The 14,207-nt window shown below is 42.4% G+C and overlaps 1 long non-coding RNA gene across 1 annotated transcript; it reads right to left on the bottom strand.

The window, feature by feature from the left end:
• Window positions 1-240: 240 nt before the first annotated feature.
• Window positions 241-10,453, bottom strand: LOC133206491 (uncharacterized). Its single transcript, XR_009723790.1, has 4 exons — window positions 10,181-10,453; window positions 7,995-8,123; window positions 3,359-4,313; window positions 241-1,063 (listed from the first exon to the last, which is right to left on the bottom strand). It is a non-coding gene; the product is annotated as an uncharacterized LOC133206491 (long non-coding RNA).
• Between the last annotated feature and the right edge of the window lie 3,754 nt (window positions 10,454-14,207).

Genomic DNA, 14,207 nt, shown 5'->3' with positions numbered 1-14,207 from the left:
GTTGGGTAGGGGTTGCTGATGAAAGCACAGCTCATGCACAGTCATTGCCACAACTCATGCTGTGATTCTTCAATGGGACAATGAAACAAGGAAGCAGGTATCTTCCTGGAATACTCCATCTTGAAGCCAAAACACTCTGCTGAGGTTGGAGTCACTGTGGGATGCTTCGCACTGCACTGTCTGTTGCACACGCAAACACAGAGCCAGCACCATCAAGACAGAGTCTTCTGCACAAGTACAAATCCAAAGAGCTTGGGCATGACATTTCATGACCTGGGCCTTTTTTGCCACCAGGGAAAACTCAGGGAAACAATTTCATTCAGGGAAGAACAAACAGTACACCACATTACTGTTAGCATCTGACCAGCATACCTATATTAACGTGTAAACAAATACAAACTGAAAGCAAGAGCAGAAGGAATCAAAATTCTCATTCTCCCATCAATCTATGCAACTGTAAGCAAGCAATTAATTTTGTTGTTTCTTGGTCTGTAAATAAGGTATCATGGTTTTGCTCCATGGGGATATCTTGATGCCTTCTCTCACTAATGCCTTTAAATTGTAAAGTGCTTTTGGATATTTGGCTCCCAAGGCACTTTAGAAATGCATGATTAAATTACACCCAATTACAAACCAAAGCAGGTGATCTTGTAAAGGAAGGGATATTACTCTGCTGGTGTCTCTCTGAGGCACTAATAGTCTACAGAATGCCCTGAGGGTATCAAGGGGAAGTGAGTGTGCAATTTAATTTCTAGTGTCCACTACAAAATTTCCACTTTTGGCCTGTTTAAACACATTTCTTGAAGTCTTTATTACCAACTTTTGCACTGGCATGAAGACCCTTCAGGTAAGTCCCTGGATCCTAAATATAGCAATGTATAGCAAAATTCTCCTATGAGACCTCATTCTCAGAAAATAATTTATCTCCTTCTTACCCTTCAGAGCTTTTCTACCATCTCTCAGGTTTGTGCAAATAAACCATGTGACTTGCCATTTATAAAGAAGAATAGGAAATCAGTTCTCATCTGCTTGTGTCCTGCTGTCCTGCCTAAAACCAGGTAGGCTGTTATCAAAGGAATGTTCAGGGGAATGCACTGCAAGGTGCAAACAACCCAGCTTTCCTCCATTTACTACTCCCCTATACATGCCTACATACAAAGAAGTGACACAATTTATTTCAGACACTGTAAAATTCAGGCCTGGAGTACTTCTCTACACAAGAACACAACCATAGCCACGAAACAAAGTGCTCTTTCTCAGCTGCACATGTAGCTGAAGTAACATACCTATGGTTTAGTTATGTTTATCAAGGAAGACTGATAGTTAAATGCAGTTTGACACCTCATTGCTCACCTTAAGGTACAACTTATTCTGTTATTTTAATGTATTACCCATTATTCTTAATGGGATTAGAAGACTTGTAGCAGCATGTGGATAGGCTTCTGAAGAAATAGATACATTGTCTGAAAATATGTATAAATATATAGTTTGTTTCATACTACTAACAGGAGAGGCCAAGCAAAAAAAAAATTGGCGTGGATCTCATTACTCAGAGTAACTACATTCTGCTTCGGCCCCCAGACTGGGCAGGATGCTCACTTACCATTTAGATTTGATAAGCTGGGGCACCTTCAGGTTTTTCGGGAAGTCCTGCTAATAAGACATCCTTATTAGCTAGGCTTGAGCAGGGAGTAGCGAACAGAGGAGGTGTTTACATGGTGGGATGACCTCCAAGTGTTTAATTTAATGTACTTCTCAGGACTTCTTGTAGCTTTTGGCCCAGAAAGACTGTCACACAGTGTCCTACATGCGACAGATTTGTTTGCTTTTTATTTAGGAAACAGATCCCAGTCAGACTGGAAATATGCTACAAGACAAACGACTTGCAATGCCAATATTCTGTTAAGATAGCCAGTATCACCTTCTCTGTACACAGATGGCCCTTTGAGCTTTAAACAGCATCGGTATGAACTGCTACGTAATGTGCTACACATGCATGCAGTAAAAGGAAGCCTGAAGAGGTTAACAACAAATGGATAGAACAGGCCTGGAGGTATTCCTGCATCTGTTCCCCAGGTGGGGACCTGAGGTGCAGAACAGTTCAGTGATATACCTAAGGCCACAGAGGGAGCCTGAGCTAGTCCACAGTCTTATGTACAAGAGAACCTGTCTTCCTTCAGTGCTGTCATGGCTTTTTATGCTTACCTCTGTCTTTGGAGATGTACCACTGCTCCTGTGAATCCAGAGGGTCAGTGTCCCAGTGTCGTTGCAGACAATAACTCAGAAGTCTTTCTTCCCTGGGAGCAGGCCTGTGACAGTGTACTTATTGCTGTAGACCTCTGTGGCTGTGAACCATGTGGCAGAACTGACATCACATTTCAGGACACAATAATCTGTCTGCTAGTCATCTTCTACCCCTGAGTTATGACTTAGCGTCACAGCATTAGGGCATTAGGGATTTCTTCAACCAGCTGCACATCAGTGGGTGGTCAGGGGAAATCTAAGAATTAATGAGCATATTTAAGTATTGATTTCTTCTGTTTGGGACCCTCCCTCTGTACTTTTCTGAGGTTAAAATGTTTTCAGTTCAGCTCCTCCCTTCCATAGTCCCTGTGTGTCTATGGAAGCATTTCTTTCCTTGATTTATTCTAGCCTGAGCAATCTGAGGACCAATTTTCCCTGTGCATGCAGTTCCCATCTCATGAAAAAGTAAGTCTGTTAGTTTTGAAAAGCACTCCCTGTAGAGCTGACAAGTACAACATACATACACTGCAAACATCCCAAAACCCCAGCAAATCATTACAGTAACAGGAGTCTCTAAGCAAGGAAGAGCAAACAGTAAGCAGGAGCTTAAGTAAGCAGGAGCAGTGAGCAGTCTCATTAAGCAGGAGCAAGCCAGCCTGCCTCCACTTGGCTGTCACAGGCCCACTTGCAATAGAAATGATGTCACCAGACTGCTGAGGGGACAGACACTGTTGTGTTAATGCTGTTAGGGGGATTTGCCTGATCAAGTAATGGCATGAAAAACAAGGCAGCATTTGGTGATGTCTTGAGCAACAACTGCTTCACCAATTCCCTCCACACTGGATATAGTGACCAAAGCCCTAGAAGTACCTTCCTTACCCCTCAGCTCTGAACTATGCTGCTTGGCTCAGCTAACTGTCTCTGAGCTAGTGTGAAGATGGGACTTAAGAAACACAGTGACAAGAGGAAGGAAAATCCTTTCTGACCAGGAAGTCTTTCTCCCCTTGAGTGGAAATATTTTGGATTGCTCCTGTGGCTTTTTTAAGATAAGGGGTGTGTATGATTGGGATAATTCTTCTTTTTCTTCTTTTTTTTTTTTTTTCACAAGGAAAACACCCAGCCTCCCCAGCTCCGGTACTGATGGGGAAATTGTGTGTAATTTCTGTCAACAGAGGAATACCTCCTGTCAGCACCCAGAGGTAACCAAGATGATCAAGTTTGTTCTATACTGTACCTGCAACTTGCATCTGAAAGTCATAAAGGGATTCTCCATAACTGTTCTTGAGGATAATCTGGTACTAGTCAGAAACCAATTGCCTGGTCTTGTGAATAAGGATGGCAAACGGTTCTTGTGCTCCCTCATGCTGGTATGCCTTCTTTTTGCCACATCACTGGTGGTGGTGGTGGCAAGTCCTGGCCAAGGCAAACATACAGCTATAGTGTTCTGCTTTCTGGCTTGGAAGGCAGCAGAAACCAGCTATATCTCTGAGCACAAAATAGATATCTGTGTCTACAAGAGCTATTTGTACATTATCAGCCTGACAGAAAAATATTTCAGGGACAGCAGTCATAGAGATTTCTTGAAGCTGTAAAGGTTTTGCACTCAGCAAAATGCACAGAGCTTGATTAGCTTAGGAGATGCCACATAAACCATATACTACAGTTCATTAGTTTGATCATTGTGAAAGCTGAGAGAAAACAGCTGATGTGATACAGATAAACTTGTACACTGTGGCTGATTCTGCAAAGTACTTTAGAGCCTCAGCTCATGCAGTAGTCTATACCTAAAAAAAAAGGAAGGCACAGAAGGTGCCCTTAGCCTCTACAGAAACGAGATCAATATCCATGTTAATATAAATTGTACCTCAGAAAGGACAGTGCTGAGACACCAAGCATTGCCTTTATAACCCAGTGACTCCCCTGGGTCACTCAAGGTTTACCCAAGAATGATTTCACTTCAGTTAGCATTAATTGAATGGTCAAAAAATAAACTGCATGCTCAAAAAATGCCCGGTGCTGTCCCAACACAAACCACCATGTGTCTCTTCAGCCTCACAGTCATATCAAACCTATGGTGTGGATAAAAGAAAAACAAAGAGAGAGAGAGTTAAAAATTAAAAGAGAGATTGTAAAGAAATGTAAAGCCATTCTTCAAACTGTTGAGTCCTACCTGGAGACTGGAAGATGAAACCTTCAAACTGTTTCAGCAGAAGCACTTAGTATAACAGTTGCAATGTCACAAGCTCTTTTCCCAGTATCACCTGGATATGACTTCTGAGACTTCCTTCCTCAGTCAAGCTTGATTCTCCCTTTACTGTATAGGAATCAACACTAGGTAATGTGACTCATGAATCTTTTCTTGCTGGCTTTATAGCTACCGAGGGCAGTCAGCACCATGCTTTGTTACTTGGAAGTGTTTTAGACATAGAAAAGTCTGAGTTCATAATTAATAACTAAGCAATTCTAAATACTAAACAGTAAAGATTTAAATACTTTGCTGCCTCAAAGAGTAAGCTATCTAGGGATTTCATGGCAGGTCCTGAGACGTTCATTCTCAAGATGTAACTAGTGTCTTTGAAGCATGACCTCTGATAATATTATTTCAACTTTAGCATGCTGGCACCTTACTATTCATCCCATTCAAACTGAGGACCTGAAAGAATATTAATCCGGTCTCAGCACCACCATATTTACAACAAACACCATTTCAAACATGATAGTTTATTTGCTGTAGTACCCACCCTCCTAATCCATACTACAGTATCCATGACAGGAATCAGAGAATCTTCCAACAGTGACCTCTGTAATCACATGTGGGATGTGATGTGAAAGGTCAGATGGTGGAAGAAACAACTGCTGCTACACCTGACATACTTATTCAGAGAACAGCTCAGCAAGAAGGATGCCAGATTATTTTAATTTGGCACAAGCACAGCTTGTGCTTTTCTCCATCTCCCCTCAGCACCTCTGAAAACTCAGCAAAAAGCAGCAGAGCTGGGATGCTGAATGTTCTTTTGTGCAAGATTAATTTGATAACCCTTTACAAAACATATTACATAATAAGAAGTAACAGCTGGCAGATGGGACTTTCAGCTGGATGGACACTGCAGGTCTCACCTGAAGGTGGCATTGCTACAATTGCTTCCTGTAACTTCACTGCTTCTCCCAGGCCTTCTCCCGGGGCCTTGGGTGATATGGTTTAGTTTGAGGTGTCCCTGCCCATGGCAAGGGGGCTGGAACTTGATGATCTTAAGGTCCTTTCCAATCCTAACTATTCTATGATTCTATGAATCTATGCCAGCTTCATTCAAAGCTTGGGTTCAGAAATAGTATTTGTTTCTCCTACAAGCCTCCCACAGTATAAGTGGTACTAGAGATAGATATCTTGGTGCATTTTGTCCACTTCTTGGGGTTCTCAGCTCACATCTCTAGTATGCATCCCGACATCACATCTTCATGGTCTGGCTCCAGCCAGGTTAAGAGAATGCTGGAGTTAGAAAAATCCACCATCTTCGGCAGTCCTGGGGGCACTGTGACAGCAAGAGAGCTGTAACACACAACTCTACAAGCAGGCCTATGCTTGCATATGTGAATACAGAGCTGTTCCTATTTCAAGTTGCTGAACCTGCAAGATTTTAGGGTAAAAGGAGGTGTATGACTCTGTTCCAAGGTTGGCCATTTAAGAAAAATCCTCACACCATTTGACACAGGAGCATCTGACTTTAGCTTGGAAAGGGTCTCTTCTATGAGCACTGAACACCACACATTGTCCTCATGTGTTTGGGAGAGGTGTCTAGCATTAAAGTTTTGCTTCTGTCTCTTCCTAGCTGACTGGTAAGCTCTGCAGTACATTTCCTATAACCTGTCTTATATGGCTTTGAGTGCCTTATTTAATAAACCCCTCTTATAGTCCTGTATAAAGCGGTCTGGTGCTATCTAGACTGCTTGGATTAGTGAACTTACTTCGTGGCTTGCAAGATCCTGTTAATATCCTTCAAGTTTATTTGCCAAAGATAACAGTAACACCAATTAATAGTCATTTTTGAAAATAGAGATACTGCTTTTTGCTCTTTAGTCCACACCTTTCAGCATTCTAGGTAGATCGCCACAATATGCAAGAAGAAAAGATGGAATATTTAAAAATATTTTTGTGGTTTTAATCAAATGAATAGCAGGTTATGTATCCAAATCCATATTCTGCTCTAAAAGTCTTAGCTAAAGTACAATGATACCCCCAACCCCAAACCAAAAAAGTCAGCCAGTGCAGCACGCCTTGACAAACTTGATGCTAATTGCTTTCATACAGAACACTCAAATGAGCACACAGGGTTATAAGGAATATGATGCATATGGACAGTATATATCATCCTAGGCCTAATAGGAAATAATCCAAGTCTTCAGCTGAAGAATCTTAGCTTCAGGCTTTAAACTGCTTTTGTGTGTCTTCTGATGCAAAGGATCCTGAATCCCTTTCCCATCCAAGTAACTATTTAACTTCAAGGCACTTGTCTATTACATAGAATTCTCTTATTTTTTAGCTATATCAGCTTCCACATTTGGGACAGGTGTTTTGTTTTGGTTTTTGGTTTTTTTTCCCCTACATTACGTACAGCTACTAAGGCCCACTTGTGTGTCCATTACAAGATTCCTGAACTAAAAATCAAGTACTTAAATAAAAGAATGTAACCAACTTCTACAAATTCTGCAAGAATCTTCTCTTTTTTTTTTTTTTTTAAAAGAGGTGATGGGGGATGGATGAAAGAGCATAATAAGATATATAAGAAAGTTTCTTCATCATACATTAGGGCCTTTGGCAACCTGTATATGACTATTAAGTAGTAAAGGTACCTATACCTCAGAGCGTCTTTATCAAGTCAATCTCTGCTGTTTGCATATACTCAGTTCCCCCCAGGCGGGAATCTCTTGCCACATTCTTATGTTAATAGTTAAAGGGTTTAAGTGAATAATATCTGTCCTGGGTTTAGCAGTAGCAGTCATTTTTCTCTTTCTTGGTAGCTGGTGCAGTTCTGTGTTTTGACTTTCGGGCTGGGAACAGAGCTGATAAAAATGATGTTTTGGTTTGGTCAAGGACTTTGTGAGCCTCATGCTCTGCCAGGGAGGAGGGGAAGCTGGGAGGAAGCAGAGACAGGACACCTGACCCAAACTGACCAAAGAGGTATTCCATACCACAGCACGTCATGCCCAGGAGGTAACTGGGAGTTACCCGGAAGGACAGGGGGTCTGCTGGGTCGGACTCGTTGTTTGGTGGGTGGTATTGTACTCTTTTCCCTTCTTATTATTTCTTATCATTGTTGGTGGTGGTATCAGTGGGATTTGTGTTGTGCATTGGTTGCTGGACTGTTCTTATCTCGACCCGTGGGAGTTGCATTCTTTTGATTCTCCTCCCCATCCCTCTGGGAGTGAGGAAGGGGGGGAGCCCCCGGGGGGGAGGGACGTGGGCCTCGACTGCTTCCAGCCCAGCACCACTCACTGGGAGTGAGTGCACAAGCTGTCTGGCTGGGTTTAAACCACGACAATATCATACTTCCAGGCATTTATAATTACATTTATAGCCAACTGTATTAAGGCCTTCCTTAACCTTTAGTTAAGCTATAAACATAATACACTCCACACTGAGCCAGGCTGGATTGCCACTGTCCCTCAGACTTCAGTCATGCATAGACCTGGTCACGGCATACATGAAAAGTAAAAAATACCAGGAAAACTAGACATTAAATAGTGAGATAAACATACTGATGGGTTCCTTTGCAATGAGAGGTTGAGGGCATGCTGAGAAGTCCAGGGCCTGCACAGTTCACAGCTATCACACAGAGCTCATTCTGTATCCTCCAGAAGACCATCCTCTTTGAATCTGGTACCTAGAGACACACGTTGCAATTACACAACTCTCTAATCACCCATAAAAGTGTTCCCAATAGTTATTAATCTTATTTTTTTAATTGTTTTTGGACTGATATAAACCAAGAAGAGATTTCAGCTCATAGACTGCTGGAGAACAATACAAATTTCAGGGGTTTAGGGAGCCCCTTAACTAGGTCTAACCTTCACTTCTCCAGTGGCCTGCACCATTTTTGTATCTCTCTCCCTAAGGAGGAGATGCAAATTTGATACGTATAATATGAGGAAAAATGTATAATTTGCTTTCCACTAAATTATGGTCTATAGCCTGGTGTAATCATACATGCTGAGGAAAAATATCCTCATGTCTTGCTCCACTGAGCTCAGTGGGACTTCCCATGATGACTCAATAGAGCGGCCAAGCTTTCAGTCGAGGTTAAACCTCCATCTGAATAAAAGAAACCCAAACCCAAACAACCAAAACCCACCAAAATCACACTCAAGATAAAAAGGATAAAACCCCCTTGAATAATTTATCTTAAAAAGTGTTTCCATTATTTACTATGAATAATATTGGCATCTTAAGGAGGATATTCTTAGATAGTGTGATTGTTTGTAACTTAATATTAAATTTCAACACTTTGAATGAGACAGAAAAAGAATCCAAGAAAGAACCAAAATATTAACAGAAAAGGAAATGAAAAAGTCTTGTTAGTCAGATGCTGCTGCTGACAGGAACACTCCCATGTGTTATACAAGCTGTGCTAAGCATGGATCGTATGGTTGCTATCTGATGAATTGTGGTGGGTTCACCCTGGCTGGACACCAGATGCCTACCAAAGCTGCTCTATCATTCCTCCTCCTAAAATGGACAGGGGCCTGTAGGTCAAGATAAGGACAGGGAGATCACTCACCTATTACCATCATGGGCAAAGCAAACTTGACTTGGAGAAATTAGTTCAATTTATTACCAATCAAATCACAGTAGGATAATAAGTAATAAAACCAAATCTTAAATGCACCTTCTAGCACCCCTTTCTTCCCAAGCTCAACTTTACTTCCAAACTCTGTCTCCTCCCCTTCAGCAGTGCAGGGGGACAGGGAATGGAGGTTGTGGTCAGCCACCATATTGTCTCTGCTACTTCTTCCTCCTCAGAGAATAATAGAATCACAGAACAATTTGAACTACTGTTCCAGCATCGGGTCCCTCACACAGGAGACAGTCCTTCACAAACATCTCCAACATGGGTTCTTCCCACAGGCTACAGGTCTTCATGAACTGCTCCAGTGTGAGCCCCTTCCATGGGGTGCAGTCCTTCACGAACAGACTGCTCCAGCATGGATCCCCCTCAGGGTCACAAGTCCTGCCAGCAAACTTGCTTCAGAGCAGGCTCCTCTCTATGGGTCCCCATGTGCTGCCAGGAGCCTGCTCCAGCCTGCTGGAACACCTCCTTCCCCTCCTTCACTGACCTTGGTGTCTACAGAGTTGTTTCTCTCACATACTCTCACTCCTCTCCTCTGGCTGCTGTTCTGCAGCAGCTTTTTACCCTTCTTAACTATGCTGTTCCAGAGGTGCTACCACCGTCACTCAGCCTTGGCCAGCAGCGGGTCACTCTTGGAGCCACCTGGCATTGGCTCTATTGGACATAAGAGAAGCTTCTATCAGCTTCTCACAGAAACCAGCCGTATAGCCTACTCTGCGACCAAAACTTTGCCATGCAAACCCAATACATGGATACAACAAAATCAGTCACTTGTTTAATTCAGTTCTGGTCTAAGTTGGGTAAAAACAGTCACATTTATATAGGGAGAAATATAAAAAACATATGTTTGAAATTAGGCACCCAAATCCATAGATGTAACTTTCAGAGCTGCTGAGTGTTTGCCCCCCTCATGAGTATCAAGCCATTCCTATTCGAGGGCTAAAAATTCCACTTTAAACAGCGTATGTCAAAATGTGTATCTTGCTGGATGTCATGAATAAGTATTCCTTGATTAATCAATACTCCGCTTTTCATTCAAAGCTTATCTAACTGTCCTTCTGTCTACATAAAACAGATAGTAATCTTAGTCTGACCGTGGACTGGCTCTTTGGTGACTGGGAAACAAAGTCTGCTTCCTTTCTTCCTTTTTTCTATAACGTAACCTTTCGCTGGGGAGGCCTCCATCCAGGGCTGGGGAGTTCCAGGTGATGGGGACAGATTCTTTCCTGACATCTACAACTTCAGGCTGAGACACCTGTTTCAGAGGCTCTACAAAAAGAAGAGAATCAAATTAGCACAGTACAATCAGAATTCATTGACTCCAAATTGTGTGATGTGTTACATGCATCCATATAAGTAAGTATGCATGTATGTATATACGCCAAGAAGTCAAAGAGGGTAACTTGTATGTTTTGGTTTATTCATTTTTCTAAAACTAACTAACATTTTTCTAAACATTGTTGAAACATTTCAATTCTTGCACTTATTCAAAAATCATCTCTTTCTGCAGTGCATTACAGAGCAGCTCAGAAATGCCTTCCTTAATCCATAGGAAATTTGGACAGAAATGCAATGTTCTAGGTGAAAAATTATATATATGTTACTTCAAGTCGGTAATTTCAATAGGCCAGACTTGCTTTTGCACTGTGTCTTCTGTGCTACATCTGGCCTTTGGGAAACGGGACTGCAAATCTGCTTTCACTGGGGATCCCAGTCCAAAAAGGAAAAATAAGAGCAAGAGGTACCTGAACTATAACTCCCAGAAGCTAGCTCAACAGTGTTTTCTGACCAAGATAATTTTTTGCTGACATTTTTCTTTTTGACATGAAACAAAATGTTTTTAAGCATTCCCTCTTCTCTCCTCCCCCACAATATTTCCTAGAGAAAGACACTTTTCATTTCTGCTGTACTCTACTAAACTTACAGAATTGACACTAAGTGTATCAGTCAGTCCTCCCTTGTGGCCAGTCCATTCTGAGGGGGTTCTGAGTCCAAAGACACCTGCAGTGAAAGGACCCGGGTATGTCCATGATCCTGGTTATCACCCCAAACACAAAGCAGCCTCTAAACTCTGTCCTTGAAATCTTGTCCCCTGAAGCACAGGGGACAGTGCTCTTTCGGGGACTGGCAAAAAGGAAAAGGACAAAAACTATGGGAAACAGGACTGTGAAATCCCACTAAAAACCAGCTGGCTAACAGATTCTCCAGAAAAAGTTTCTGCTGTTTGGAGGGGCTCAGTGAGGTCCTCGGAGTTGATGGTATGTATTCTGAATTACTAAGCTTTCCCTTCCTCCACCTTTTCCACAGCAAATGTAGTGTAGTTGTTTACCACCCCTACTTCGATCCACGATTTTTCCTCCAGCCATCTTCCTCTCCATGACAAAGTGAGTCACCTGCTTTCCTCCATTGCCTTTGGGTGCTTTCCATCTCATTTCACATTTTCCTCATGTGTTGCAGGGACTCTGCTTTTCCCTGTGGAGGCTTTGGTTTGTCTGCAGTGTGAGCAGCTGACTAGAGTGACATGGAGTCATATCCTATTATTTAGAGGGTCATATCTGCTCATGGTGTAAGTCAGTGTGGATTACAGCAAAACTAAACTGATTTAAATTACTTGATCTGGTAACTCAGTCTCTGCCCAGCCGTAAGATTTCAAAAGAGTCAAAGTTAGGTACTGCTTGTGAAGAAAATTCTCCCTCATTTGTTAGAGTAATATGGGAAAATGATAAGAACTTCCTGCTAACAATAAAGAAAAATAACTAACTTCCTAAACATAATTTATGTTCTTCCTTTTATTTTTGTCACACACCCTGTATGTTTAGAAATTACAATCTTCTACTGAAAGTCATAAAAGGCATTGAAAAGTATCTTTGAATGAAGGACAGTTAACCCTCCCTGTATCTAGGCTTTGCTGTGGGTGGGTTTTTACTGCAATACAGGTATGATAAATATTCAGTGCTGCAGACAGAGCATCCTTACTGCTGTGTTTGTTTCTCTGTCTGGGCAGCAGTATCTACCCAACTTGCCTTGATTGAGTAGACAGAAAGAGGCTTATTTCCGTGTTGCAGACAAGTCTGAAAGTCCATCTGGCGCCATCTGGCTGCCAAGAGCTGAGTAATACGCATATTTATGTATTTCTAGATATAATTTCAGGAAAGGTGTTTTTCTTGTTGCTGTTGACATTTGAAGTAATGGCTCGGGCCAAAATTCTTGATCACTGATTCATAAACATGGAAACCTATGCTTAGTCTCTTAAAATCAACTAGTATGACTGTTCAATTTTCTCCCCTTGTGGAACAAAGAAGCAGAAAGAAGAGGTTTTGCTCATGCACATAGATAAGCAAGTAAAATGGTACAGGCCCAGGTAAGGAGACCTGGTGAAGCACTGATTCTGCATGTATTTGTGTACAGCTGCTAAAAAGCAGTAAAGGAGATGGGGTGGCTACCTCTAATGGCAACTGTGCCCTTGGCTCTGAATGTCTACCTCCCTTTACACCCCTTTCCCATTCTGTCAGTGATGAGCTTGTGAATGGCTCCCTGCCTCATTATCCAGAGGCTTTTCATGTCCATAATGTGACAAGACTAAGGCAGGAATTGAGCCACATTGCAACAAACACTATTTCCAACCCTGTCCCTGAATTCTCTGATCAGTTTCCTATTCTATAATGACTAAGTGGTCAGGATTTCTAGCTCCCAATCTGGTAAAATGCTCTGTGATTTATGGATAAAACAAATTCAGTGTTAAGACATCTGTGCACCTGACTAGATGAGCCGCATGGCACATAACAAAGGGTGTGCGTTATCACTCAAAGAACACAGTTACTCACTACTCTGAAAAGCAGAGATTTGAGAGAAGGAGAACGGTGGGTGGTGAGAAGCCAACCTTGTGTAAAAGGATGTGAGTCTATCAGCTAAGAAAAATGGGTTAGCAAATGTGAACGTGCCTTTGAAGGAAACTGGGAAGGAAAACTTTGAAAAGGCCAAGATCCAAAGCCAAAACACTGTAAGACTGAGGCTGCAGTAGACTGGGAAAGATTAGGTATGTTCTTGTCTGATCTGTCCATCTGTTTGTCCTTAGCCAGAAGCTCTTTTATTTACACCAGGCCAAGCCAGTAGCTATTCAGAGAAAATGTCCCACTAGGATTTTGCAGCCTTACTGATGTTACCATGGGCATGGCATAGCCATGGTGTATCATCAGGACAGGAATATGACTCAAGGATGAGTTGCCATTCTTGAGTCATATTCCTTCCATCTTCACATCATTTGGGACAACAGAGCTTGGCAGGACCATCCAGTCAGAGCATGAAGACCACACGCAAACTATTCATGGTTGCAAATGTCTCTAGAAGAAATCCGGATGGAAGCATATGAACAGAAACACTGGGAAGAATGACTGTCAGCTGAGCATTTCAAACACCATGGAGGTATTTAATGGCAGGGAGACCTCTTAACAAAATGGGCAGGCCTTCAGAAGAGCAGTTCAGTAAATCAGACATCCTGGGAAGAAAGGGGGATGGAGAAAGGCTGCTCCTAAGTAGTTTTTACCCTTCTTTATGTGTGTTCACTGGAGGTCATGCAAGCGATAGGAACACAAAAGCAGAAGCAGAAGACAGCCTCTTGGAACTGCTCCAGACCCATACCTCGTCCAGAGGAGCTGTCAAACCTGCTGACCACTTCCTCTACTGCCTACACAATATTGGTATCTGAAACTGAACTCTGAGTAGGTAAAGATGAATCTATAACAGACACTGGGCTGCAATTCCAGCGTGCACAGAAGTCAGAGGCAGCTTAGCCACAGCTTTCCAGGTTACCCGTGTCACTGAAGTGGTTTCTGCCTCAGAGGAGCAGTCAGAGAAGGCTCCTGCTCACGCTGTACCTTCAGGCCACTGTGGCCATGGCCCACAGAGAGCACTCATATACCAGGCGTGGTACTCATCTTCCAGGAGCTGGGAGTTCCTTGCCTAATACCACCAGCCACACTTAACTCTGGCCACAGAATCTTCACACCTGAAAGCCAGGGTTAGGGATGCCACTAGGATGCCACTCCCTTCTGGCCTGTTTAAGGAAAATGAGAAATACTTGGCCAAAATGCAGCTAACAGAGTGACCTCCACCCAAGTCTGT

Source organism: Neopsephotus bourkii, unplaced genomic scaffold, assembly GCF_033783945.1.
Source record: "Neopsephotus bourkii isolate Nb327-2 ecotype Australia unplaced genomic scaffold, CSIRO-AGI_Nbou_v1 NB_1792, whole genome shotgun sequence".
Lineage (NCBI taxonomy): Eukaryota > Metazoa > Chordata > Aves > Psittaciformes > Psittacidae > Neopsephotus > Neopsephotus bourkii.
Note: the sequence above shows the minus strand (reverse complement) of the source record. Positions and strands in the feature narration are given on the sequence as shown.